This window comes from Panthera uncia, assembly GCF_023721935.1.
Source record: "Panthera uncia isolate 11264 chromosome A1 unlocalized genomic scaffold, Puncia_PCG_1.0 HiC_scaffold_17, whole genome shotgun sequence".
NCBI lineage: Eukaryota > Metazoa > Chordata > Mammalia > Carnivora > Felidae > Panthera > Panthera uncia.
Genome location: NW_026057577.1, coordinates 132643306 through 132650302, shown reverse-complemented (window position 1 = coordinate 132650302; position 6997 = coordinate 132643306).

Below are 6997 nucleotides of genomic sequence, written 5' to 3'. Positions count from 1 at the left end.
CTTAGACACTGAATATGATCTCATTTCCTATGCTTTGGTTTTTGAAATAAATTTTTCCTATAATGCCAATCATTTCATGATTCAACTGCCTAATTTATATTTTATTTTATTATTATTTTTTAATGTTTATTTGTGTGTGTGTGTGTGAGAGAGAGAGAGAGAGAGAGAGAGAGAGAGAGAGAAGGGGCACAAAAGGAGGGAGGAACAGAATCTGAAGCAGGCTCCAGGCTCTGAGCTGTCGGCACAGAGCCTGACATGGGGTTCAAAACTCATAAACCATGAGATCATGACTTAGCCAAAGTTGGATGCTTAACCGACTGAGCAACTCAGGCACTCTATAAACTGCCTAATTTATATTTTAGAAGCTGATCTCAAGTTTATCTAGTCTTGTAGAGATAATTTTTACATTTCAAAATTATTGCAGATACAACTAATAATTCCACATAATTTAGGGTAAATAACTTTTAGGTCTTTACAACATACTAAACATCCATTTTTTAGCAATTCTTCTAATTTGTTTTTACATCAACTAATAGGACACATGCTTCAAAACGTGCCTTTGCTTCTGCAGATTATACGCTTTAATTTCACTACAGTGGGACTCATCACTGGCATTCTAATTCTATCTCAGAATTTACTACTTGATGTTTTCTTTGGTTTGCTGAGATTTAAATGACTACTATGTAATTATATAACAGCTACTAGCTTAAAATAATTAGAAAAATGGAACAGTTATACTGCAAAGTTCTTCACTGTGAATTACCTATGTACTTACATGAGGAGACAGATACATATAGCCTTCCTGGGAAGCAGTTGACTTATTATCACTTTGGGGTACATAGACCCAGATGTGTGCCAAACAGTTCTCTAGTAGCTTGAGTGAGTGTGCTTTCCTAAATTCTCCTCTTAGCAGTAAGTTGGGGAGGCAGATGCCTGAATTCCCTTATTGTTTAGATACTTTTAGTCCAATATGGATATTAAGGATGTTAAGAAATAAATATTAATACAACTCCTAACAAACCTGTCTGGAATTTATCTTTATTTCCTCAAACAGTAAGATGATTATATAAAGGGCTATAATGATTAAAAAATGTATATATATTTCCTAACCTGAAAGTTTTAAAATATGGCTTTCTGAGATGATTTAAGTATTTATTGTTAACGGGAAAGGAGGGAAAGTATATGACTTATCAAGTTAATTTCCAGAAAAAAAATAATTTCCTGATACATGGGAGCGCTGAATTTTCAGTTACCTAACTTGTAAACACATTTTCAAAAATATATTTACTTTTGAAAGTAAGAGCAAAATAAGCCTCTACTCTATGGCCTGATTTTAAGTTAAATTCAGTCAAAATGGTTTTGATTATGTTTTTTTTTTCCCTAAGTGTATTCAGTAATAATATATAAGAATGGCACAAATAAAAAATATGTGAGCATACTGGCCAATTTCAGACACATGGAGAGCAAGTTAGCAAACCATGCATTTAAAATATTCAGAATTCTTTGCAGTGTTCATTCATCTGAGGAGCCAGAGCCCTTGAACTCTAATGATGAGCAGGTGACCAACTACCAGGAATACTAATCTTTAATCAACCCCTATTTGAAGCATGAAATTCTCACTCCAGGAAGGTGATTAGTTAATTTAATGGGAATAGGATTGCCAAATGGGAAATATGTATAGAAATATAATTTAGAATGTTGCTATCTGTTATTACTCTTGCAATTTAAAGAGAAAAATATCTCTTTATCTGGAACTTACATAATTATTTTTCCAAAAAATAATTCCAAACAGATCATATAGAAAATATTTATTTTGGTACTCTTTATATAAGCAAAACAATACTGACTCAATTGTCTTTATGTGTTTTTTTTTTGTAATTTTAAACCGATATTTAAGACCTATGATAAATATTCCCTTATAATTAATTAAATCAAACAAAGGTCAGCAGAATACCATTCAGTATATGATCTAATAATGAGAATATGGCGACTGCCAGAATAATCCAACTACCAGTAAAAAATTCACCTTTATTATGGCCAATATAAGACTGTCCCTAGACAAAGTACTTTACAGTATTTATTCAAAATGTATTTTAACGTCAAACATAAATGAATAATTAGGTCTGCAAGTTAGCACTTTGGGTATTAAATCAGTTGCTTCTTCATAGATTTTATGGTCTGAGACATCTATACTATTTCATTTGATCCTATTTAATAAGATTTCCATATATTTTGTACCCTACTACATTCCAGAAAAAATATTTTATTTCCCTGAATGAAAGAAATGGTACCAATGCTTCATATAAAAATTTACTATAAATGATTCAAGCTGTAAGCAACTATACCTGAGACCAGGCCATTTTCTCTTCTAGAATAAAATATGATACATAATTAATGTTATACATTTTGGGACTTAACATTTTGACATTTAAATCTGAATAAACGTTTAACTGTGATGAAAACAATGTAATAAATCTGGTCAAGTTAAATATAGAGATGTTTAAACGATGTACATTATCTAAATCCTTCCAAACTTTTAATTTCATGAAATTATTTTTCTTTGTTGTAGAAAATGATGCACTTATAACAGTTTATTGCTCCTGTTTTGGATTATTTGATTTTTGCTAATTAATAAAATTTTAAGGTATTTATTTTTAATTTCATCATTCAATCATTAAATCATCATGATTTAATACATTTGTTAGGTGTAAAGAAGTTATATGACAGAATTATATTTAGAGGAGACTTATAGTAAAATATTAAAGTGATATACTGAATGTTTCTATGAATCTTTCCAATTTATTGCCATTAATTATACTTCATGAACACCAACTACTGATATTTTCAACTCATATTTTAAAGGAAATTGATTGTCTATGGAAATTTTCAGAGGATTTTGGTGCTGTAAGAAAAATAAAAGAATAACCAGGCTCCAACCAATTTTTTTTTTTTTTAATTTTTTTTTTCCAACGTTTTTTATTTATTTTTGGGACAGAGAGAGACAGAGCATGAACGGGGGAGGGGCAGAGAGAGAGGGAGACACAGAATCGGAAACAGGCTCCAGGCTCCGAGCCATCAACCCAGAGCCCTCCGAGCCATCAACCCAGAGCCCGACGCGGGGCTCGAACTCACGGACCGCGAGATCGTGACCTGGCTGAAGTCGGACGCTTAACCGACTGCGCCATCCAGGCGCCCCGGCTCCAACCAATTTTTAAATTAAAGGCAACACCTTATACTACTGAGAAACAAATAGGAAATCATTGGCAAAGAAAGGATAATAATAATGAATTTAAAATTAGAAATGAGTCATGCTCCTGTAACTATGTGTTCAAGAAGTAAATAACCTATTTTGTTTATTTATAAATCACCTTCAACTGAACAATGCATGTAGCCTTATAGTATTAAAATACAAAGTATGTTACTGGCATTCAACATGTTAATAAGTCGCTTGCGTTGTGTGTATCTGATTAAAAAGTAAAACTAACATTTTTCTTGATGGGGTAACATGTAAAATGTGACTAAGCTAATCGTATTGTGGCTTTACATTTTTTTGCATCATATATATTCACTTATATATTATATTATACATTTATTTTTAATATTCACTTTTAGTATTGAGGATTTCTTTTACCTTTACTTGAGTGGTTGTGAGTGTACATTTGTGTGTGAGAGGAAGATTCACATACATATATGTGAATATGTGTATACTAAATAGAGTACTGGATAATATATTCAAATTGAAAAGAAGTTGGAGCTCCTTGAATGGGTAGATTATTAAAAAAGGGTGTAAGAAGTAACCAAGAAACAAGGTCTAATAAATAATTGAGGAGAATCCGCAATGAAATGCTGAGATTGTGCTCTATTCTCTTCTAAACAGGAGCTAAAGAAATTTATAAATCTTCTCTCAATCTCATGAAAAATAAAATAAAATAATATAATAATAATAATAATAATAATAATAATAAGGCATTATGTACAAGGCTTTTAAAGACTTGGGGATCAATAAATATTCTTCCTTATATTTCTGTGATTTTTCCAAATCACAAAATTTTCCAAATTTTGTTTTGTACTAAAAAACAAAAACAGAAAGGAAGAATAAAGGTTCAATAAATATTCCTCAAAATATGAACTTGGAAAATTTGGCAATACTAGAAAAGTAGGCATCCATAACCAACCATGGCTCTGAGGGAGAAATAACAGAGGTCCTTGCTTAGTAATAATAGAAAAATAAATAGATGATCGATAGATGATAGATAATAAAGCAAACCAAAACAACAACAACAACAACAACAACAACAACAACAACAACAAACCTTAAGAGAGATCTGAGGAGATAGAAGGTAGCTGTGTCCCAGTGTGGAAAAAATTATTATAATGAAGGACTGCTGTGGCCATAGACAGGGAACGGATCATAACATAGTTTGATGGCTGTGCTCTTTTGTGTCACCCTCTTTACCCCTAGAAGATCACCATGTCAAGGCACAAAAGAAGCCAAAAGAAAACTGAGACATAACACCAAGGCACTGCTTGAGAATAGACAGGATGACACATTAATAGTAACAACAGGTGGGCTATGTATCCCCTGAAAATTATCTACTGGGAAAGATCCCTAAAGGACCAAACATGTTTACTGAGATCCTTGCAAGACTTCAGCCTCCAACTGTTCTCTCCACCCCTCTTACTAAACTCAACCTGACTCCAGGACCCCAGTCTTGCTAGCCCTACATTGTTTTCTATAATTATCACAACCTAAAATTATCCATTCCTTCCAAGAAATTGCACAATGAACAATTCTTGCCGCAATATTGTTTGACCAATCTCTTTCCTTAAGTGTAATTTTTATGGCTGAGTTCACTAAGATTCTGAGAACACATGAAGTTAGAGATAAATGGAGTGGTTGAGACCAGAACATGAAGACAGAGGCTCTCTCCCTAAATTGTACTCTACAGACACATATAAGAGTATAATATATATGGCCTAAACTTTTCCTCACTCCCCATTGAAACACAACCAGTTTATATATAAACTCACAGGGAACAGTTTATAGGATTGCTAAGAGCATAGGATGAAATAAAAAGAAACTAAAATTGTAGTTGGTGAGGGAGCAGCAGTGACTCGAATTTGCGGGGAGAAGGGAATGTTTGATGTTTCGTGGTTTGCATAGCGACCTACTCTTGTCTGTACTTGGCAAAGATTATGATGCACTCTTGTTTTAAGTCTCCCTTCATCATGGTCCCAGAGTGATGTTGTCTGATGTTGGTGTCCTGTGAGATTATTTCTGGCCAACAGGAGGATACCACCTGTGGCTGTGAATGCCAGCCTGGTTCCCTAAAACACTGAGCCCCAGATGTTAGTGTTGGGGACTCCTATACCCGTTGCTATATTCTCTTGCTCAAAATATATCTTCTTAGCATCAGATACCCCGAAATATAGTATAAATGTCTTTTTTTTCTAAAAACAACAACAACAACAACAACAAAAATCTCATGAATTATTTTCCAAGCAAACTAGATAATTTATCCATTGGCTAGAAAGCAGTCTATGTACAAAAGTGATGTCAGAATGTATATTTTTATGAGTGTTCAAACTTTTGTAATGCTTCACTGAATATTATAAAATAAATAGGGGAAAGATAGTCTTAGTTTCTTTAATCATGTTCACTCAAACTTTTACCACCTGGGTCTCTTAATGCTGTTTCTTATACTTATTGCCTTTTTCCTGCATTTTGTAATTTTCATTAGGTTCTCCACCTCTAGTATCACTCAGTCTGTGAGAAGTGGTCATTATATTGTCAAAAAGAACCTCTCTGATCAAATTACACTCATCTTTATAATTATAAACATAGTCAATATTTAAAGACTAGTTTCTCATGCCTTGGAAATGAATTGCAAGTTAGAGTTCACCTCCACTAGCTGAGTTAAAGTAAACCTTCCTTCTAAATTCCTAAACCTCTCATGCACAAATATGAAGAACATTCCAAACATGCTACTACTTTCTAATCTCTACACTGCTATTTCTGTTTCCCCTCTGCCCATACTCAGCTCATTTATTTTTCAATATATATTATATTGAATATATATAAAATAACATATTTTATCAATATATTATCTACCAGTCCAAATCCAGCACAAACCTTGTATTTTACAGCTTTGAAGTTGTCTCAAAGTTTGCCTGTTAATTGATAAAAGAAGTTAGTGCCCCTGACAGGATATCACATTATGTTGTTCAGTACAGATCACCTCTGTGCCTCTCTTATTTCTCAACTGCATTATATGTTTATTTTAGACTAGTACTGGTACTGGTCATCATTCAGATTTTCAATAGAAAGTCTCTAGTAATGTTTAGACACAGTACTTCATTTTCACAAATTCTCAAAAAAGTAAAAAACTCCTTTGAATGGAAAGTTGAACTGTATTCTGTATTAATATGTAGAATGCTAAAGACTATATATATTTCCATTTTGACACATAGTCAATTTCAGAAAGCCTCTCTAAAATGTTTATTCCCCCTTTATTTCACCCATCCCCCACCCAATTTCCCTCTGGCAACCACCAGTTCTCTGTTTTTAAGAGTCTGGTTTTTTGTTTCCTTTTTCTTTTGTTTGTTCATTTTCTTTGTTTCTTAAACTTCACATATGAGTGAAGTCATATAGTATTTGTCTTTTGTCTTTTTCTTTCTGACTTATTTCACTTAGCATTATACTCTCTAGCTCTATCCATGTTGTTGCAAATGGCAAGATGCCATTCTTTTTTATGGCTGAGTAATATTCCACTGTGTGGGTAAATACCCAGTAGTGGGAGTACTGGATCATACAGTAGTCCTATTTTTAATTCTTAAGGAACCTTCATACTGATTTCCACAGTGATTGCACCAATTTATATCCCCATTAACAGTGCACGATGATCCCTTTGTATTCACATCCTTGTCCATACTTGTTATTTCTTGTCTTTTTGATACTAACTATTCCGACAAGTATAAGATTATATCTTATTGTGGT